Source organism: Pleurodeles waltl, chromosome 8, assembly GCF_031143425.1.
Source record: "Pleurodeles waltl isolate 20211129_DDA chromosome 8, aPleWal1.hap1.20221129, whole genome shotgun sequence".
NCBI lineage: Eukaryota > Metazoa > Chordata > Amphibia > Caudata > Salamandridae > Pleurodeles > Pleurodeles waltl.
Genome location: NC_090447.1, coordinates 648146550 through 648171056, shown reverse-complemented (window position 1 = coordinate 648171056; position 24507 = coordinate 648146550).

The following is a 24507-nucleotide window of genomic DNA, read 5'->3' as shown; positions in this document are numbered from 1 at the left end:
CCCATGGCGGCGCTGCTTGCAGCGCCGCCGTGGAGGATTCACAGGGGCAGCGGGAAACCGGCGGGAAACCGGCGGGATACCGCCACTTCCCTTTTCTGACCGCGGCGGTCCCAGAAGCACCGCCAGCCTGTTGGCGGTGCTTCCTCCGTCCCCTACCCTGGCGGTCTGGGACCGCCAGGGTAGGAATGACCCCGTTTGTGTCTTCTGAAAATGACATTATACAAAAAGACGTGTTGTTTTTTTACATCATGGGCAGAGTCAGCTCAGGTCTATTATGCAGTCAGGTGGATATTACAAGTATTAAAGAGAAACTGCATGCTCTGGAAACATGTAAACTGTATGGAGTTGTTTTTGCCCTTCAATATGACACAAAAACTGCTCGTAATGTCCAAGAAGGATGCCACATGCACAATGCTTAACATGGAAAAGTTAGATAAATTGCCTTCCACTGTATTGGGAGACACCTTCAGCAATATGGCGAATACACAGAGTTATTTCATTACCTATCTCCTCATGCCAATTCACTGCATGTCTGAAACATTTTTCGGTGGGCACTTGGGAAGGTTTTCTACGTGGAAACAAATGTAAAACTTCACCAAGCTACTCTATGTTCTGTTAACAGGTAACACTGCACGGCATCTACAAGGAGTCGGCGGCCAGTCTGGCTTGTTACTTAAAGAGAGGACAAGTTTCCATGATTCACCTAGTGTTTTAGTGACTTTCAAATGGATGTTACTTAATACTGAATGATTAAGGCTGTTGTGGGATGAGAGCAGGTGTTCCATATGTAGTTTCCATTTCTCAAATAGTGACCTGCTGCAGTAATGTACTTTTTTCTCCAATGCATGAGATTTATCAACTTGTGGCCTTCCATTTCAACATTCACTGTTAACTTCAAGAAGTTGAGCAGACTCAAAGCACTATTGATTCAGAAGAACAAGATGCTCACAGCTCCACATAAAATGTTTGAATTGCAAGTTTGTCTTCTAAAATACAGACACCAGTTTTCCGAGACATGTTGCTGTACTTGTGGGTAGCATTTTTAATGCGTTGAAACTGCAAGAATTGTACACTTTTGTAAAGCGATGGGGTTCGGGTTTGTCAGAACCTTTCAGACTGTTTTCGGAGTAATTCCTGTGGAACTTCACTCTTTGTTTTCCAGTGTCTTTGGAGAGTTGTCACCAATATTGGCTATAATGGGTAGCGCTTTGGTCTTGGTTTTTCTGCTTCTAAATGGATGTCCCATCTCGAAGCGAAATGGTGATTCAACTGCCACACATTAACCTGTGCCGTAAACGTATAATACATTTCCACATCTTTAATAGAGGAACTAAATTAAGGCTGGTCTATGTCCTTTTGAGCAGTATGGAGCTATTGCATCCAGCCTGTGCTGCGCTGTTCTTGGTGCCCTTATGGCACCGGATATTTGTCTTGCAACAAAATTGGTACTATTTACGGACATGAACCTGTTTATTTCCCATTCTGGGTCCCTTTTCAGTGTTGTCCTATGAGAATATAATTGCTTCAGGATGCTGTTTAAGAGCCACCACTTGTGGAGGCAACTTCAGGGACTGTTCCTGCCGGCTCATCATCAGCGGGCACTACACAGGATGCTATTGTCTCAGTGGCAGCTGAAGCCACTGACCATGTGTGTTGCTTCAACCTACTCACTGAGGCTTCGGGGGTGCTATTGTCTGTGGAAGCAGGATCCATCCTGGGTTTTATTGCAACTGACAATTTGGATGCCTCCACGAACGTTTGAATTTGGCACCTTTTTTTAACCTAAATTTGTTCACTGTTTTAAATTGACATATTTTTCAAGTTAGTTTGTTTGATTTGCTTGTTGGAGTGAACATTTTATCGTTTTATTAGATGTATATGATTTTATCCTATAGAGGTTTTCGAATCTGTCCCTGTCACTAGCAAGGGGAGAGTGTAGTGATGTTCGTCTTGGACTGAGCTAGTTTCCCCCTATTTCTTAGCTTTCTTTTGCATTGTACATTTTGCATGTTGGAGATTTTAACTATATCACATTTTTTAGCAGTGTTATTTTTGATGTACAAGCTTACATGATATTATTCTGAGAAGGCAGGGTATGTGACGCTTGTTTCTAGTTAGCTTTCTTGACACATAATCAGGAACAATCTGTGCAAGGGTACATACAGGACAAGATATTCTGGTGCTGTGTTACCAGTTTAGGCGACAGCTTCTAATACCAAGACAAAGCATCACATCAGAGCTGCATCTTCAAACACAGTGCAGTTTTATTATATAAGCAATGTGCTTACCAGAAGGGTCAGAGGGGTATTCTAGCTGCGACCATCTTGGGACCACTGTGATTGACAATGCAGTTGTACTGGCACTGATCCACCAGCCTCCTCACGTGGATTGCCATTCATTACACTGGCAGACTCCAGACACCCGTTTCAGGTTTGAGACTAAGGCCCTCATTACAACTGCCACATTACAACCTTGGCAGGCGGACCTGCCTAAAGAATGCAGTTCCTACCATGAACATGGTTCCCGATGTGGTGACAACAGCCTGTGTTATACTCAGCTAGGGGGGCGCTGAACTCAGTGCCACCTGGCTAATTACATGTTTTCTGCCAGCCTTTCTATGGTGGGGACTCCGCCATGAAAGGCTGGTGGAAAACCAGTGCCAGAGGCCACAGGGGAGTCCCTGCACTGTCCATGCCATTGGCATGGACAGAGCAGGGGCCCCCTGCCCAGCACCGTCAGAATATGCACTGTCTGCAAAGCAGACAGTGCCCATTCCGAGGGTGCTACAATATTGGCCTTGGCTCTCTTAAGGGAGCCAAGACCAATATCGTAGCACTGTACCTGCCAAGTAGCCCTGTGAGACCCGCGTATTACAATGTTCCTGCTGGTCAACCTGGCTGGAGCATTGTAATACGCTAGGTAGGGTGTGTCACTGCCATGGTGGTGGCGTCCTCCCCGCAAGTTTAGCGGTCTCGTGGTGGGACTGGAAAGCTCATAATGAGGCCCTAAGTCTACTTCCTTGGTTTGGTCAGGCAGAATCATACACCCAAATATGCTCTCTTTAGGGTATTAGAGGCAAATGGGAATCTCTAGAATTTCTAGAACCACCAAACAATGGTGGGAATGTTCATTGTTTTCAACCTGTTCATAATGCTGATCATTTTGCTCTATTTCATCTCATTTCATAATTATAACAGCTCATTCTTTCTATATGAGGCTACATTAGTTTCAATAACTATATTGAAAACTCAGCACATATCTTCTATGTGTTTTTGCTTCGGCGTACATGAGTAATGTGATGAAAGGGTGAGATCTGTTTCCACGGCTTCTCATCAGAGTTTCAAGTTTCAAATTGCCACAAATCACGTTCTCCCTGTAAGGTTAGGGGTTCAGGTGAGTGTGGTGAGCTAGCCAGGAACCTGACCAACATTTTCGGATGGTATGGAAGGACTCAGTCCCCCACATTCTGAAATTCAGCCATCCCACATGTGCAGTCCTGTTTTCATAATAGGTACCGCACTACAGTACTTTGGAAGACAGTGCCATAAGACCACATGTTGTTCTACTAAATAGAAAGCTGACACATCCCAAGTTGAGTTGTACTTTATAAAAATGTGAAATAAATAAACACCCAGTTCCAATATCTCTTGCATCATCAAATTTGTGACAGATAACACAAGATTGCAGGTTTTACTAGACCTTATTGAAACCATCACATCTGGGAGGATCTGGCTAACCTTGCAAGCAGCAGAACATCTGTTACATTTTTAATTTGTTGTCATGCTCTACCGGTAGAGCATGACACTGGGAAAGGTAAAGGGGATGCAGAGTATGACCACCAACATTGTAGGCGCCCACATCCATTTGCATTGTAACCATTCATGACAAACTGCTGCTTGTTCCCTGATTAAGATAGGTTATGGTACAGCAGGGAGCCTTAAATCTTAATAAAAATCATCAAAGAATACTCACCACTGGTCGTATGAATATACGTTTGCCTACTTGAAGTGTAATAAACAAGTTAACAGCGGCAACACATTTCAACTGCAGTGAAACCAATGTGGTTCCATGGAAATAATAGAGAAGATGGTGTCCAAACCTTAGAGGTTTTATTAACAAATTAGTTCAGGTTACAACATGCATATTTAAATGATTATGCAGTCTGATTTTGTATAATATAAGGAACAAAATAAAATTATATATAGCAAACAAAATACTAACCAAGCCGGTTCCATAAGGGACTTCTATATTCTAACTAAAGCATCAAAAGTGGTAACAGGAAATTCTATGACAAAGGTGTCAGCATCACATTAACCAAGTAAAAGGTTTTAAGGGGAAAAGCATGAAGCTGAACACTTGGACAGAGAAATCAGCAGAATTAAGGGGAAGTCTTTTCTCCAAGAAGTCAGGACAAAGTCTGCTGAACTATTCTGAAGAACACATAGTTAAAGTATGAAAGACGCTTCTAGAAGACACTCCATGTCAGTTTCCTCGAAATGGGCCAATCAGGAAAATTTGCTCTCTCGGAGCCGGTTGAGAGCCATAGTTTTCACCAGCACCATAAAAAGGAGCACTCATCTATCTGACCTTTGATGTAACAAGATGTGGTATGTAAAATGTATTTTCTTTAGACATGTTGTGGAGCGGACTCTGGTGGTGGTTCCAGCAGTGAGTTAGTCACGGTTGGACTCGCTTGCCATGAAGTGAAAAAGTATAAAACCATTTTTAAATTTAAAAAAATCACTGTGACATTATAATAAAAAGTAAAATATTTAATTATGAAATTTGTTTTCACAAAAAGTATCACATTTCCTTTTTTGTATTAAAAAACCGAATTATTGTATTTTGAAAACTTTTTTTTTTATATATAATTTTTAAATGTGATATAACTAATATATATATATATATATATATATATTTTAACTATAAATTATAATAATTTAAACATATTATTAATAGTACAGAGTAAATTTAAATAGTTTAGAATATTAATTTGGACATCATTAAAATAATTAAAATAGCATTTACATTAAAATATCCACAGTATAAACATATCCGTACCCTTATCCCCTAAAAACCCAATATCCTGCTGTAAATAATTGAAATCTATTTTTTATACATTAATGCAACTAAAAAAGCAATTTTATCAATTTCAAGTTAATAAGTTATCTTACTAACAACACAAATAAAAAGTAACAAACATAGAATCAAGCACATTTAGATAAATGACATATTAATTGACACTTACAATGGGGGTCGCGTGGAGAGCAGACGCAGTGTAGTCACTCCATAGGGACTTTCGGGAGGGAAGTAACGAGGGGTAGGCAGGATTGATCAAGGGATACGTGGGGGTGGGACATGGGTGGAATATTTAAGATATGGGGGCGCAGGGACCGGCCTTTTCCACTTCAACCGTCAGCGCGGTGTGGAACTTTGTGGCCACCCACCCGCCCTGCATGTAGAGAGGACTGTGAGGAGTGCGTGAAGTGTATTCTCAGTTTGAGTTGGGGGATGTCAGTTAGGGCAGGTTTGCTGATAGGGGAGTGACAGTAGATGGGGGAGGGTGGAGAGTCAGATGTGGGCTTGGCCTCCCTTCCAGGGGGAAAAAGAAAACAGGTGAAGGATGATAGAGTGGGGGATGCCCGAAGCAGGTAGAGGATGGATGAAAAAGGAGGATGTGTGGGTCAAATTGAAATGAAAGATGGATGAACGGTAAGCTATTGGAGGGATGAGTGAAAGGAAGACTGGAAAGGTTTTATAAGATTGGGGTGTTTTAATGATAATGGTATTGTATACAAGGCAATCCTGTCCTAAATAAATAGCCTTTTACACTTTACGAACTGTTGTCACTGACTATGTCCCGAACGATATTACATACAGAGGTATGGTCTAAATCAATATTTTTACAATATTAAAAACAACACCTAAAACGATATTTTTAGTTTCCATATTGCTGTCAGTGATATTTTTAACACCTTGATATTCTTGACACGATATTTTTGAATAACAATATATTTTCAATATTTTGTCCTCACACTATGGCACCGCTACATGAAAATTAAAGCAAATCATTCTGCCTGTGTAAATGTTCCATATCGTGCACCCTGCTGAGCGCCTTTTCAAAAAGGGGAAGGAATGCCCTTGCTCCCCTGTAGATATTTACACTAAATAGAATGTAATCACAGATTGCACCCATTTCTATTTAATGGCCTTAATCTTAACATAGATTAGGGATGCCACTGCAGAGATCACAGGTTCAGTTTCAGAGTGACATTATTTTACTAATCGAACTCTGGGTTGTAACCTGAAAACCCAAATCAGTGTTCCGGGAGGAAGCCCACAAATCCAGTGAAGCAGATGAATTGCCACTCTGTGCGTGGGTGCTACCCTGTCGCCTGTGCTAACTTTTAAATCAATGTATGTGCTAGATACAACACATGATGCACACCTTAAAAAGGAGTGCCTACGCAGAACCTGAGCCCATGCTATATTAGGACCTATGGTTACCATTCTGAGTCAAATCGGCACGTCTATTAAGTTGACCGATAAGTACATTCTTACCCGCTGACTCAAAATACATTGCTTTGTAAAGCAAAAAGCTAGGATCCATCCCCAGTCAGTCGTAGAAGTGGCTATTTGTGACAGACAGACTCAAATGTGAAATATTGCTGCCGGGATATTTATAGAAGGTACTTCAGAACACTGCAAAGCTATCGCTAACGACCTGCATTTGAAGCCAACATAAGTATATCAAAAAGTGATATGATTTACTAGTTCCCCTAGTGCATATATCAACGACAAATGTGTTGCTTAATCAAAGGTAGAGGTCAAAAAAGAGATTTAAAAAAACAGTAGTTATGTCCACACGTATAAAGTGATATATGCCATATATTGAATATGAACTATATTGTTGGCTTAAATTATTCTTTATTGTTGACACTTTTTGAATTTGCATGGCACTATCACTAGAGTGAAGCACAAGATGAACTTTTAATTCAAGCACAATATTTTGCTGAATTTATGTATATAACAAAACGTAAAGCGTACCATAAGTGCTGTCACGGAAGCTGTAGAAAATAACCAGTGCCCATAAAAACACTGTACCCCATCTGTTTTTTAGAGTAGCATCTGATGATCTTTGAAAAGTGATTGAAGCAAGTGAGCCCAAACTATTTTAGGGACGGTTTGGGGGAGTTCTCCTCCCAGGATAATTTCCTAAAATGGAGTCCAGTTGTGTTTTAAAGCACAATCTTTCACATAAATCAAGTGCTCTCATGGTGTGCCAAACACAAATAAATATTACGGTGCCCAGTAGTTGACTTCCATTTATTACAAAATGTACTTTGGGTGGCCCCACATATTGAACATCACCTATGGAAGAAGCAGCATTTTGTAGTTGGGAGTTCCTTGTATACCAAGGGGCCCCATTTTGCCAAAAAACTAAATGCAAGAATCCAGTGTCAGAATTAGGCCATTTGTGCCTTCCATAAGCCATGGCTGGCTGCTATGTAAAAAAAAAAAACACCTCTCGTACTTAGAGCAAGCCTTTCCTGATGGGTTGCGCTGGTTGCCAGCTCTTATGGCAAGAATTACATCAAACGTGCCAGTTTGAGCATTTTTCTATGGTCGCTTCATACCAAGAAATATCTCTGGTGTGCCAGTATCAACATATTGCAATTGGTATCCCATATGCCAAGTACTTCTATTAATATGCCAATGCAAAGGATTACCTGTATATGGCAATGTGTGCCTCAATAAGGTAACTATAACTCCCGCCCCCGTCATGCACAGTTTTCCTCATCAAAAATGTTGTTGTAAATATTACAGCGACATTATCAGTGAATTTCTTTGTTTTTTAACGTAAGGTAATCCTAATTGCCTTATGCCCAACCCTGTGCCACGCATGGCCTTTGCACTTGTTTGGCAGGGGTTGGCCGCAGGACCTGACTGCAGGCCAGATCCACCAGCCAGCCCTCTATAATCACCCAACCCCGCACCATGCACAGCCTTTGGCCATGCATGGGGGAGTTGTCCGAATGGCCTGGTCTTCATCCAACTGCACTCATGAAGTGCTCCTTTGTTTGGTGGAGATGTGATCATAATCCTGTGCATCAAGATCATGTCTCCAAAATCGGTGGGAATTCCTATTGGGGGGTCCTCTTAGTAAGCTGTCCATCTTTGGAAAATGGGGGAAGACGTTGCATATCACTAATGTATATGGGGCGGGGCAAAAAGGGTGGGATTCTAGGCCATTTTACATACTTGTAGCTTTTAAAGGAATAACACCACCTCTGGTCTCAGCAGCAGATGACAAGAAGGAACCCACTAATCACAGTTACTACATAGTATATTGCACTCAATAAAAGCAAGGATGCAAACACCTCCATCAAGGTTTACGGATAACTTTTCAAGCTGGAAATGTAGAGGAAAAACACTTGCTTTACCTTGGCCATGCGCAAGAAATTAGAATAATTAGTACTTCATAGAAGTGAAGCTTCAATTTGAGCACCTGCTTTGTTTATATCTGTAAGTGCTCCCCGTTAAGGTGTAATTTCTGTCACATAAGCTTTGCGCCAGAATGAATCCTGCCCTGCGGATTTATCTAACATAAATAAGCAGAGTAGGATTCATTAATGTTTTTTTCATTTGTCTGGGACCGCTGGGGGAGCCTCAAGGCCTCCACAGTCCCAGCCGGCTCCCCACCTTCTTCTGGAGCCAGCATTGCTCCTGCGAGCAGGGAGCTGCTGGAAATGCATCTCACTGCATGCTGGAGCAATACTTTCAATACTGAGGGAGCAATACTTTCGAAACTGCAGGAGCCTTACTTTCCCTTCATACTGGAGCCATACTTTCAAACTCAGCTTCGGGCAAGTGGAAGCATTTTGACAGCTCTCGCTTGCTCAAAGCGCAGTGTTGGCTTTTGCCTGGTGGGAGTTGTGACCACTCCCACCAAACAAAAACTAACAGCTATCTCCCAAGGGTGGGACCAGGAGATAGCAGGAACTGGCCCTTGGGGGTGGCGGTCCAGGAGAGGGAGCACTTTGTTTAGCACGGGCTGACACGGGTAGGTGGTGGTACCTGGGGATGTGTATGGCCCTGGAGGCAGGCCCTGCACCCCCCCTCCTTACTTTTTAATATGTTATTGGACCCAGAAAGGAGTTGGTCCCTGGGGCCGGGAGCTCCACACAGACCCCCTCTTGAATATTCAATGTAGCCCTAGGGAGGTGGCAGTCCATGGCAATTGGGGGGTCTGCAGTAACCCCCTATTTATTTTTATTATGTATTCCCAGAAAGCTGGTGGTCCCTGGGGCCCTTAGGTGTCCATGCACCGCCGCATTATTTTAAAATGTAGTTCCAGGTAGATGGTGGTCCCCTGGGCTTTTAATAGCCTTAGGAGTGTGCCCCCCGTCTTATTGATAAAACTGACTATGCCCCCAGGACCTGGTGCACCTAGGGGCAAAATTAAAAGCTTTTGCGAATTTCACAATGAATTAAAAGAAAAATGACTTTTTGCCCTGGTGGTGTTTCAGGGGAACTCCTGCACCAAGGCTAGGGCGTTAGGTTATTCGTACCCTGCCTCCTTTTCTTTTTTTTAGCATTCATTTTTAGGACTCAGATGAAGCTGAGTCCGAAAATGGCTGCCAACACTTTCTTGTTGAAGTGTTGGCAGCCAATCAGATCTCTGCATAAGACCTGCAGTATTCGCAAAGTTTAATTGCTGTAAAACTACTGAATGGGTTTGCACCAAATAACAAAAAGCATGCTTTCTGGACCTAAATCTATCTTTCGGCCTAAATTGGTATAATTCTGTCCAGTAGTTCGGGCTGTAGTCATGTTTAAAATCCCTATGGGAATTAAAATGGGAAACACACTCCCCCCCTTTTTCTCAGCCCCCGCTTGGCGGATTACCCCAAAACGTTTGATGCTGAATAAGAGCCTTGAGCACTTTTTTGGGAAATTTCATAAAAAGTAATCAAACGTCAGCAAAGATACCAAAAAGTATTTAAAAAAAATGCTTTTTCCATGGAAACTCAGTCCTACCTATAACTACCTAATGGTGACCGCCAATAGATAATAAATAGATAGATAGATAGATAGATAGATAGATAGATAGATAGATAGATAGATAGATAGATAGATAGATAGATTGATAGATATGTAAATATAGTTAGGATTCTGAGAGATAGGAATTCCTCTGCTTTTGGTTTGATAAAAACATTTCCACCGTTTAACAAAACTATTTGAAACCTTGCAGGCCTATTCCTTCTTTCCTTGTTGGGTGATGATGCAAAGTTTTGTGGTGTTTAGTTAAGGTGTGCAAAGAAAAAAGGGGGGTCCCAAAACAAGTATTTCCATCAATACATTTTCTCTCCTTGCTTTTCCCTTTGTTTTTCCAGTGCCTTTTCCTAGCTTTCCCTCATTTTCACTGCTTTCTCCTTGGTTTTTTTAAATGCTTTTGTGTGCCTTCTCCTTGCTTTTCCCTCATTCAATCAATCAATCAATCAATAATTTATAAAGCGCGCTATGTACCCGTTAGGGTTTCGAGGCGCTAGGAGGGGGGGGTGCTGCTATCGTTCGAAGAGCCATGTCTTGAGGAGTCTCCTGAAGGTGAGGAGGTCCTGGGTCTGGCGCAGTGAGGTCGAGAGTGAGTTCCAGGTTTTGGCGGCGAGGTAGGAGAAGGATCTGCCGCCAGAGGTCTTGCCCTGGATTCGGGGGACGATGGCGAGGGCAAGGTTGGCAGAGCGTAGTTGACGTGAGGGAACGTAGAAGTTGAGTTTGGTGTTCAGGTAGGCGGGTCCGGTGTCGTGTAGAGCCTTGTGTGCGTGGGTGAGGAGTTTAAAGGTGATCCTCTTGTCCACGGGGAGCCAGTGGAGGTCCTTCAGGTGAGGGGAGATGTGACATCGGCGGGGTATGTCGAGGATCAGGCGGGCGGATGCGTTCTGGATGCGTTGGAGTCGTTTGATGTCTTTTGTTGGGATGCCTGTGTAGAGTGCGTTGCCGTAGTCGAGTCTGCTACTGACGAGGGCTTGGGTCACTGTCTTTCTGGTTCCTGTTGCAATCCACTTGAAGATCCTGCGGAGCATTCGGAGGGTGTTAAAACAGGAGGATGAGACTGCGTTGACCTGTTTGGACATGGTGAGGGTGGAGTCGAGGATGAAGCCGAGATTTCGTGCGTGGCTGGCTGGGGTGGGTGGGGGGCCCAGGGCGATGGGCCACCACAAGTCGTTCCAGGCCGAGGGGGTGCACCCGAGGATGAGGACTTCCGTCTTGTCGGAGTTGAGTTTCAGGCGGCTGTTGTTCATCCACTCGGCGATGGATTTCATTCTCACTGTTTTCTCCTTGCTTTTTCCCCACAGTTTTTTGTGTGTCTTCTCCTTGCTTTTCCTTCATTCTCACCACTTTCTCCTTGCTTTTTCCCCTGTTTCATTGTGGCCTTTTTCCTGCTTGTCTCTTGTTCTCATTGCTTTTTCCTTGCATGCTCCCTCATTTTTTGTGTGCCTTTCCCTCATTTTCAATGCTTTCCCTTCTGGAACCTGCAAATGCCTAGATGCCCTGTTGGGGACTAGCCACACTTTACAAGTCCTGATTCATTGATTGATCATTCCACCATATTATCTGATACACAAGTCCAGTATACTCTACTCTACTCTTTACCACTCTACTACATTGTACAACACTCTACAACACACAACTCCATTCTACAACACATCACTCCACTCTAAGGCATGCTACTAAACTCTATGCCACTCCACTCAATGCCCCTACAGTCTACACCCCTCCACTGTGAACAACTCTACTACTCACTACTTCTTTCTACTCTTCAACACGCCACTTCAATGTATGCCACTTTACTCTAGGCCACTCCACTCTGTGCCACAGCACTGTATGCCATAACAGCCTATGCCATGACACTCAATGATATGACACTCTGACACAACACTACACTATATACCACTACACTGTATGCCACTCAACTCTATGCCACCCAACTCCACTATGACACACCACTCCACTCCACTCAATGAAACACCCACTCTGCTGTGTGACATACCACCTCACTCTATGACACGCCACTCCACTCTACAAGAAGCCACTACTATCTGCATCACTCCAATCTATGAGATGCCTCTCCACTCTATGACATGCCACTCCACTCTTCACCTTGCCACTCCACTCTTTGTCACTTCACTCTATGCCCCTCCATTCTAAGACACTCTGTAACACTCCACTCTATGACACTCCACACAACTCTACTCTATGACATGTCACTCCACTCTACACCACTCCACTCAATGTTACAACACTCTACGCCACTCCACTCTATGCCACTCCACTCTAATCCACAACACTACATCAAAACACTCTGGTGGTCATTCTGACCCTGGCGGTCTTTGACCGCCAGGGCGGAGGACCGCGGGAGCACCGCCGACAGGTCGGCGGTGCTCCAATGGGGATTCCGACCGCGGCGGTAAAGCCGCGGTCGGACCGGCACCACTGGCGGGGTCCCGCCAGTGTACCGCGGCCCCATTGAATCCTCCGCGGCGGCGCAGCTTGCTGCACCGCCGCGGGGATTCCGACCCCCACTACCGCCATCCAGATCCCGGCGGTCGGACCGCCGAGATCCGGATGGCGGTAGGGGGGGTCGCGGGGCCCCTGGGGGCCCCTGCAGTGCCCATGCCACTGGCATGGGCATTGCAGGGGCCCCCGTAAGAGGGCCCCTACATGTATTTCACTGTCTGCTGCGCAGACAGTGAAATACGCGACGGGTGCAACTGCACCCGTCGCACAGCTTCCACTCCGCCGGCTCGATTCCGAGCCGGCTTCATCGTGGAAGCCTCTTTCCCGCTGGGCTGGCTGGCGGTCTGAAGGCGACCGCCCGCCAGCCCAGCGGGAAAGTCAGAATTACCGCTGCGGTCTTTCGACCGCGGAACGGTAACCTGACGGCGGGACTTTGGCGGGCGGCCTCCGCCGCCCGCCAAGGTCAGAATGAGGGCCTCTATGCTATGACACACTGCACCATAATACTTTAGGCAATTCACTCCTCAGCACTTTACTCCACTCCAATCTATGACATACCACTCCATTATGACAAGCCAGTCTACTCTAAGCCACTTCACTCTATAACACTCTACCACATGCCAATCCACTCTATGACATGCCATTCCACTCCATGACACTCCACTCCATGACACTCCACTTAACGACATGCCACTCCACTCTATGACATGCCACTCCATTGTATAACACTCCACTTTACTCCATGACACTCCACGCCACTCCACTGTACAATACACCACTCCATTCTATGACACATCACCCCACTCTTTGACATGCCACTACACTTAATGAGATGCCACTGCACTCCATACCAATCCACTCTAAGACACTTTAAAACACACCACTCCACTTTACTATACAACATGCTACTCCACTCTATGACACAGCACGTCATTGTACAGCACTCCACTCTACACCACTGCATGCCACTCAACTGTATGACACACCACCCACTCAAGGAAACACTACTCCACTCTACAAGATATTAATCCACTCTATGCCTCTCCACTCTACACCCTTCCATTCTAAGACACTCTGCAACACACTACTCAATGACACCACACTCCACTCTAATTTAAGACATGCCACTCCACTCTACACCAATCCACTCTGCGCCTGTCCACTCAATGCTACAACACTCGACACCACTCCACTATATGATAGTCTAATCCACAACACGCTACACTCTAGGCTATGACACTCTATTAAATGACACTCTAGGACACTCCACGCTACAACATTCCACTGTATGCCACTCGACTCTATGACACTCTACTCCGCTAAGCGACATTAGACTCCACTCTAATCTATGACACACCACTCCACTCTATGACACTCCAGGCCACTCTACAACATGCTCCTCCACTCTATGCCAGTTCACTCTGCAGCTCTCTACTCCACTCTTTGCCCCTCCACTTTATGCCACTCCACTCTGCAACACTTTATGACATTCCACTCCACTCTACGACATGCCACTCCACTCTATAAAATGACATTCCACTCTACGGCACTCCACTCCCTGACACTCCATGCCATTCTACTCTAAGACATGCCACTCCACTCTATGACAAGCCACTCACTCTAAGAGATGCCACTCCATTCTATGACACTCCACTCTATGGGCTAGATGTATCAAAAAAGCCTTTTGCGATTCGGAAATATGTCTGAGTCGCAAAATGCTATGTATCATATTTGCGATTCGGTAATTGCGATTTCTTAAAAATCGCAAATGCTATTACCAAATCGCCTGTTGGCCTATATTTGTGAATTTTTTGTATTTCCCAAATTGCGAATTCCTAACTGGAATTCGCAATTTGGGAAATGCAAACTCCAGGGTGCTGGGGGCCTAAGGCCCCCTCTGCTGCACCCCAAAACAATTTTGGAAGACATGTAAGGTGCACACATGCCAAAAGGGCATGTGTGCGTTACATGTCAATTTTAAACATGCATTTTAAATGCATTTTTTAAATTTGCACATGGTTACCACCAAGTTCAACTTGGTGGTAATAGGATTCGTTAACGCCCAATTTGCATTAAGGAATTGCTTCATAAATGTGCTTAAGAAATCACAAATAAGGATTCCTTATTTGCGATTTCTTATTTAGAGAATCGCAATTTGCGATTCTCTAAATGAGGTCGCAAATAAGGATTCCTTATTTTCGATGCCGCATTTAGAGAATCGCAAATTGCGATTCTCTAAATGGGGTCACAATTTTAAGGAATTGCTATTTTAGCAATTCCTTAAAATTGCACTGCGCATGCCTTTCTTACTTTCAGAAAGGTGATTTTGCATTCGCAAATGGCTGAATTTTGCAATTCGCACCGTTTGCGAATGCAAAATTCTTTGATACATCTGGCCCTATGTCCCTAACCTGACACTCTATAACAAGCCACTCTATGGCAGGCATCTCAACTCTATGACATGCCACTCCACTCTACAACAATTCACTCTATAACACTTCACTCCACACCACTGTATGACATGCCGCTGCACTCCATGACATACCACTCTGTTCTTTAACATTTCACTCCACTCTGCGTTACTCCATACCACTCCATTCAACGACAGGCAGCTCCACTCCACAATATGTCACTTCCCTGTACAAAAGACCCCTCCACTCTACAAGATGTAGTTCCTCTCTATGTTCCTCCAGTCTTTGCCACTATATGCCACTCTATGACAGGCCACTCCACTCTATGACATGCCACTCCACTCTACAACACTACAGACCTCTCTGCAACACTCCATGCCATTCCACTCTATGACACACCAGTCCACTCTACAACACTACAGTCCACTCTTGGACAGACCACTCCACTCCACTCATAAAGGTGCCACTGCACTGTACACTACTCCACTCTAAATCACTTTACTCAACTCTATGCCACTCCACTCTATGATACTCTATGAAACTCTATGATGCACCACACCACTCCACTTCACTCACCCTATGATATGCCACTCCACTCCCTAACACGCCCTCCACTTTACAGCACTCCATGCCACTCCACTTTACAACATGCCACTCCACTCTGTGACATGCCACTCCACTTTACTCTATGACATACCACTCCATCCTATGACATTTCACTTTACTCTACGACATTCCATGTCACTCCACTCTGCAAGTTGCCACTCCACTGGAGGTCACTCCACTCTATGCACCTCCAAGCAATGACACCATATGACACACCACTCTACGATATGCCAATCATCTCTGCTATAAGACACACCACTCCATTCTGTACAACTCCACTCTACTGCACTCTGCCCCACTCTATGCCCCTCAGCTCTACCCACTCTGCTTTAGTCTATGACACACTGCTCCACCCCAAGACATACCACTCCACTCCAGTCTATGACACACCACTCCACTCCACTCTATGACATGCCACACCACTCCACTCTTTCACTCCACTCAATGACCTTCCACTCCACTCTATGACACTGCAGACCACTTCACTCTACAACCCTCCACTCTAGGACACACGCTCCACTCTACGACACACCACTCCACTCCAACTTTTCACTCCACTGTACAACTGTCCATGCCACTCTTTTCAACAACACACCACTCTACAGCACACCACTTAACTCTATGACAAGCCACTCCACCCTGTGAGGTGCCACTGCATTGTACGCCACTACTCTCTATAACACTCTGCTTCAATCTATGCCCCTCCATTATACCCTACTCTGTTCCACTTCACTCTATGACACTCTATAAAATACGACTGTATGACATGCCACTTCACTCTGCTATACAGTATGCCACTTGTCACTGTACCACTCCACTGTACTCTACGACACACCACTCCACTCTACAGCACTCTGCTCTACAACATTCTTCTCCACTCTTTGCACCTCCACTCTATGAGACTCTTTGAGACACGACAGTCTATGACACTCCACTCCACTTTACAACACTCCACTCCTCTCAGCAATACTCCATGTCACTCCACTTTATTACATGCCTCTCCACACTACGACACTCCACTCCACTCTTTGACAGGCTACTCTACCAGATGCCATTGCACTGTACACTAGTCCACTATACAACACTCTATTCCATACCCATCCACTCTATGCCACTTCACTCCACTCAATGACATTCCTCTCCACATTCATGACAGGCCACTCCACTCCATTACGCACCACTCTACTCTACGACACTTAACGCCTCTCCACATTATGACACACCACTCCATTCTATGACATGCAACTCTAGTGTATTATATGGCATGCCATTGTATGACATGCCACTCCACTCTATGACGCTCCACTCTACGATATGCCACTTCACTTTATGACATGCCACTCCATTCTATGAGATGCCACTCCACTCTGCGCCACTCCACTTAATGCACCTCAACTCTAAGTCACTCTATGACACACCATGACACACCACTCAACTCCATGCCACTCCACTCTACAACACTGTATGCCTTTCCACTTTATGCTTTCTTCTTCACTCTAGGACACTCTATGACATGCCACTTCATTCTACAGCACTCCACTCTTCTTTTAAACACTCCCTGTCACTCCACTCTGACACTCCAGTTCACTCTTCGACAGGCTGCTCCCCTCAATGAGATGCCACTGCACTGTATGCTACTCCACTCAAAAACACTCTACTGCACCCGATATCCCTCCACTCTATGACACTCTATGACATGCCACACCACTCAACTCCACTGCTCAGAATGCCACTCTGTAACGTGCCAGTACACTCTACAATACTCCTCGCCACTCCACTCTACAATAGGCCACTCCAATCTATAACAGGCTATTCCACTCTATGACACACCAATCCACTCTTCAAAAGTCCACTTCACTCCACTTTATGACATTCCAATCCACCCTATGACACTCCACTCTATGGCACTCCACATCAATCCACTCTATGACACACCACTCCACTCTACAAGATGCCACTTCACTGTACGCCACTCCAGTATATGCACCTCTACTCCATGACACACCACTCTATGACATGCCAATCCTCTATACTATAAAATACACCACTCCACTCTGTGCCCCTCCACTCTACAGCACTCTACTCCGATCTATGCCCCTCCACTCTACCAACTTGACACTAGTGTATGACACACTGTTCCACTCTAATACACACCACTACACTCCAGTCTATGACACAATACTTCATTCTATGACATGCCACCCTACTTTATGAGATTCCACTTCACTCCAAAACACTCCATTCTTTGACACTCCATGCCATACCACTCCACTCTACAATACTCTACTCTATGACTCACCACTCCACTCTGCAACACACCACTCCAACTTTCCTCTCCAGTGTACAGCCATCCATACCACTCCTTTCAAAAACTCAGAACTCCACTCTAAAGCACATCACTCAACATTACAACAGGTCACTCCACTCTGCGAGATGTCACTACCATGTACACCACTACACTCTACAACACTTTACTCCAATCTATACCCATCCACGCCAGGCTGCTCCACTCTGTGATACTCTATGCCATGCCACTCCACCACCCTCCACTCTGTGATATGCCACTCCACTCTATGACACACCTTTATGACACTCAATGCCTCTCAGTGCTACAGCACAACACTCAACTCTACGATATGCCACTCTACTCTATGACATGTCACTCCACTGGATGACATGCCACTTCACTCCATGCCAGTCCACTCCACTCTGACATGCCACTCTACTGTACCACACACTACTCCACTCTACAAGATGCCACTCCACTTTGCACCACTTCATTCTATGCACCTCCATTCTAAGTCACTCTATGACAGACCATTCTATGACACACCACTCCACTCCAGCATACACCACACCACTCCAATCTACGCCACTCCACTCCACAACACTCTATGCAACTCTATGCCACTTCACTTTATGCTCTCTACTCCACTCTATGACATTCTACAACACGCACTCCACTCTATAACATGCCAGCCCACTCTTTGGCAGGTCACTCCATTCTATGAGATACCACTGTATTGAACGCTCTATGCTACTCCACTCTATGACACTCTATGACCCTCCATTCCACTCCACTATACGATATTCCACTCCGCTCTACGTCATGTCACTCCACTCTACAACATGCCATGCCATTCTACAATAAGACACTCCACTCTATGACATGCCACCCCACTCTATGCCAAACCATTACACTCTATGACACTTCACTTCTTTCCACTCTATGACATACCACTCCACCATACAACACACCACCCTACTATATGACACTCCATGTCACTCCACTTTATAACACACCACTCCACTCTACATCACACCACTCCAATCTATGACATGCCACTCCACACTATGAGAAGCCACTCCACTGTACTCAACTCCACTCTATGCACCTCCACTCTAAGACACTCTGGGGGTCATTCTGACATGGCGGAGTGCAGCGGAAGCACCGCCAACAGGCTGGCGGTGCTTCCTGGGCGATTCTGACCGCCGCCGTCGGAAAAGGGGAGCCGGCGGTTTCCCGCCGGTTTCCCGCTGGCCCAGGGAACCCGCCATGGCGGCGCTGCTTGCAGCACCGCCATGGGGATTCCGACCACCTTCCCGCCAGCCTGTTTCTGGCGGTGTTCACTGCCAGAACCAGGATGGCGGGAACGGCTGCCGTGGGGCCCCTGGGGGCCCCTGCACTGCCCATGCCACTGGCATGGGCAGTGCAGGGGCCCCCTAACAGGGCGCCACAAAGATTTTCACTGTCTGCTGTACATTCTTCTGTACTCTATGCCACTCCACTCCGCTCTTCCACACTCATTGACACTTCACTCTACAACACTCCACTTTACTCCACTGTACTCAATGGCAGTCTGTTCCACTGTACTCTCCAGTATTCCACAACTCCAGTCTACCCCATCCCATTATATTCCAATCTAGGCCACACCACCTTATGGCACTCTATGCCACTCACCCTAAGACACTCAGCTCTGAAACACTCCCTTATCCTCCACTCTGCTCTACAGCACTCCACTGTACACCACTCCACTCTATGAAACTCCAGTCTATGATACTCCACTCCATGTTATGCTACTCCACTCTATGATAGCGTAGTCCAATGCAAATACAATCAGATATTATTGTAGCATTCTATTATAAACTTACCATCTAGTTTGAAGCTACCATAAGGCACATGTTTAATTTACCTTTTATCTCTAAACTGATAGCAATGTTTTGTCTCTGATACATAAACAAATGTAGTTAATATCAATACAAAATTTTATTCTTGAGATATTTGGTTAGTTCTAAAATTAACATTTGTTTCTTCTTTTTTCTTTTAAAACAGATTTTTCTATAAGTTTTCTTTGTCACTGGGCAAAAGAAGGTGTCATCAGAAGTTGAAGGAGGCCAAAGCAGGAACATTGGCAATGGCAACTTTGTTGGCTACTGCAACACCTTAAGCTTCTTCTGCATTGTCAGGAGGATATCCACAATCACCCGCTGAATCTCTAGGGCCAATACCACCTTTGACTTCTTCAGCTCCATCACCGCTTCTCCCACCACCCAATGTAACTGTTGCTCCAGCAATGCCTGCTACTGGTATTGCAGTGCCAGTTGATCTCTGAAGACAGAATAGAGAAATTATCGAGCAGTACAGCAGTACTGCCACATACTGTCTCATGTACCATGCTTTGAACTGGCAGAAAAGAGACATTTCACAGTGGGAGTTTGTCATAGCGCACCAGTGTCCTCCCTCACAGGCTTAATGTTCCCTTTGTTTTCCTCCTATTTTCTGTTAAGACTGTTTTGTTGGTTGGCCATATTGACCTTTGAAAAGAAATGTACAACTTACTCAACACCTTCAAATCATTATAACTCACACATCTCCATGCATAGTGCATGCAACTCGGTAGCCACACTACACTTACTATAAAGCACAACTGTGAGAAAGTAGCCTCTTTCTAGCCTTGTTACCCCCACTTTTGGCCTGTTTGTGAGTGTATGTCAGGGTGTTTTCACTGTCTCACTGGGATCCTGCTAGCCAGGGCCCAGTGCTCATAGTTAAAACCCTATGTTTTCAGTATGTGTGTTATGTGTCACTGGGACCCTGCTAGTCAGGACCCCAGTGCTCATAAGTTTGTGGCCTATAGGTATGTGTTCCCTGTGTGATGCCTAACTGTCTCACTGAGGCTCTGCTAACCAGAACCTCAGTGGTTATGCTCTCTCTTTACAAATTGTCACTAACAGGCTAGTGACCAATTTCACCAATTTACATTGGCATACTGGAACACCCTTATAATTCCCTAGTACATGGTACTGAGGTACCCAGGGTATTGGGGTTCCAGGAGATCCCTATGGGCTGCAGCATTTCTTTTGCCACCCATAGGGAGCTCTGACAATTCTTACACAGGCCTGCCACTGCAGCCTGGGTGAAATAACGTCCACGTTATTTCACAGCCATTTTACACTGCACTTAAGTAACTTATAAGTCACCTATATGTCTAACCTTTACCTGGTAAAGGTTGGGTGCTAAGTTACTTAGTGTGTGGGCACCCTGGCACTTGCCAAGATGCCCCCACATTGTACAGGGCCAATTCCCCGGATTTTGTGAGTGCGGGGAAACCATTACACGCGTGCACTACATATAGGTCACTACCTATGTGTAGCTTCACAATGGTAACTCCGAATATGGCCATGTAACATGTCTATGATCATGGAATTGCCCCCTCTATGCCATCCTGGCATTGTTGGCACAATCCCATGATCCCACGGTCCTCTAGCACAGACCCGGGTACTGCCAAACTGCCTTTTCAGAGGTTTCACTGCAGCTGCTGCCAACCCCTTAGACAGGTTTCTGCCCTCCTGGGGTCCAGCCAGGCTTGGCCCAGGAAGGCAGAACAAAGGACTTCCTCAGAGAGAGGGTATTACACCCTCTCCCTTTGGAAAATGGTGTTAAGGCAGGGGAGGAGTAGCCTCCCCCAGCCTCTGGAAATGCTTTCATGGGCACAGATTGGGCCCATTTCTGCATAAGCCAGTCTACACCGGTTCAGGGACCCCTCAGCCCTGCTCTGGTGCGAAACTGGACAAAGGAAAGGGGAGTGACCACTCCCCTGACCTGCACCTACCCTGGGAGGTGCCCAGAGCTCCTCCAGTGTGCTCCAGACCTCTGCCATCTTGGAAACAGAGGTGCTGCTGGCACACTGGACTGCTCTGAGTGGCCAGGGCCAGCAGGTGACGTCAGAGACTCCTTCTGATAGGCTCCTTCAGGTGTTGCTAGCCTATCTTCTCTCCTAAGTAGCCAAACCCTCTTTTCTGGCTATTTAGGGTCTCTGCTTTGGGGATTTCCTTAGATAACGAATGCAAGAGCTCATCCGAGTTCCTCAGCATCTCTCTCTTCACCTTCTGCCAAGGAATCGACTGCTGACCGCGCTTGAAGCCTGCAAAACTGCAACAAAGTAGCAAAGACGACTACTGCAACTCTGTAACGCTGATCCTGCCGCCTTCTCGACTGCTTTCCTGGTGGTTCATGCTGTGGGGGTAGTCTTCCTCCTCTCTGCACTAGAAGCTCTGAAGAAATCTCCAGTGGGTCGACGGAATCGTCCCCCTGCAACCGCAGGCACCAAAGAACTGCATCACTGGTACCCTGGGTCTCCTCTCAACATGACGAGCGAGGTCCCTTGAATCCAGCAACTCTGTCCAAGTGACTTCCACAGTCCAGTGACTCTTCAGTCCAAGTTTGGTGGAGGTAAGTCCTTGCCTCCCCACGCCAGACTGCATTGCTGGGAACCGTGACTTTTGCAGCTTCTCCGGCCTCCGTGCACTTTCAGCGGAAATCCTTTGTGCACAGTCCAGCCTGGGTCCACGGCACTCTAACCTGCATTGCACGACCTCCTAAGTTGTCGTCTGGCGACGTGGGACTCCTTTATGCTACTTTGGGTGAGCACCGTTTCACTCCACTTCGTAGTGCCTGTTCTGGCACTTCTGCGGGTGCTGCCTGCTTCTGAGAGGGCTCCTTGTCTTGTTCGACGCCCCCTCTGTCCCCAGATGCAATTGGCGACATCCTGGTCCATCCTGGGCCACAGCAGCATCCAAAAACGCTAACCGCACGACTTGCAGCTAGCAAGGCTTGTTGGCGCTCTTTCTTCAGAAAAATACTTCTGCACGACTCTCCACGGCGTGAGGGATCCGTCCTCCAAAGGGGAAGTTCCTAGCCCTTGTCGTTTCTGCAGAAACCTCAGCTTCTACTGTCCAGTAGCAGCTTCTTTGCACCCACAGCTGGCATTTCCTGGGCATCTGCCCATCTCCGACTTGCTTGTGACTTTTGGACTTGGTCCCCTTGTTCCACAGGTACCCTCGACTGGAAATCCATCGTTGTTGCACTGCTGGTTTGTGTCTTTCCTGCAGAATTCCCCTATCACGACTTCTATGTCCTTTTGGGAACTTTAGTGCACTTTGCACTCACTTTTCAGGGTCTTGGGGTGGGCTATTTTTCTAACCCTAACTGTGTTCTTACAGTCCCAGCGACACTCTAAAAGGTCACATAGGTTTGGGGTCCATTCGTGGTTCGGATTCCACTTTTGGAGTATATGGTTTGTGTTGCCCCTATCCCTATGTGTCCCTATTGCATCCTATTGTAACTATACATTGTTTGCACTGTTTTCTAATACTATTACTGCATATTTTGGTATTGTGTACATATATCTTGTGTATATTTGCTATCCTCATACTGAGGGTACTCACTGAGATACTTTGGCATATTGTCATAAAAATAAAGTACCTTTATTTTTAGTATATCTGTGTATTGTGTTTTCTTATGATATTGTGCATATGACACTTGTGGTACTGTAGGAGCTTCACTCGTCTCCTAGTTCAGCCTAAGCTGCTCTGCTAAGCTACCATTATCTATCAGCCTAAACTGCTAGACACCCTATACACTAATAAGGGATAACTGGGCCTGGTGCAAGTACCCCTAGGTACTCACTACAAGCCAGTCCAGCCTCCTACAACAACTCTACCATGAACTGTGTTCTCACAAAAGTGGTGATTTTCAATGTCATAACTGTAATTGTAAATGTTATTATTTCAGATGTATAAGGGACATAATATAAAATGCAATCAGCAGTGCATGGAGAAGGCGTGAGTTATAGTTAATGCAATGTGGCTACCATGTTGAATATACTGTCAATGCATGTGCATGAGTTATAATGATTTGAAGGTGTTGTGTAAATTATAAATTAAAGGTATACATTTTGAATTTTACATTTTTGTGTAGTTTCAGTTTGGTTCTTAGATAAAGAATAAATAAAGTAATAGTGATTGAAAGGTGGAGCGTAAATTCTAATTTTAGAGTTTGTAATCTTTGTGTATTTTAAGTTTGTTTTGCATAGAAAGAACAAGTGAAGCTTTCCTAACTCTAACAATCATTTAACCTTTGTTTTTTTCATTGAATGAAATATTTTTGTTAAATAAAAGTTGTTAGAAATGAGGTCTTTGGTTGGCAGTCAGGTTACCCCCTGTCCAAGCAAGGACCCTCACTCTAGTTAGGGTAAAGGATAATCACCCTCAGTTAACCCCCACCCACCCCCTTGGTAGCTTGACATGAGCAGTCAGGCTTAACTTCTGAAGCAATGTGTAAAGTATTTGTACCAACACACGCAGTAACCCAGTGAAAACACTACAAAATGACACAACACATGTTTAGAAAAATAGGTAACAATATCAACAAAACAAAAACAAAATGACAAAAATCTAACATGCACAAATCTAGATATGAATTTTGAAAAGAATAAAAATCTTAACCGTTAGAAAACAGCGAGAATGTTGTTATTGCATAAAAGTACCTGGGTAGCGTCAAAATAAAGCCACATGGGAAAGTGTGCATCAAAAAAGGCCTGCGATGTGTCGCTTTCTTACACGCAAGCAAGACCGTGCATAATTCCTTCTCCAGTCAGGTCGGCGTGCATCGTTTCTTCTCTCATACAAG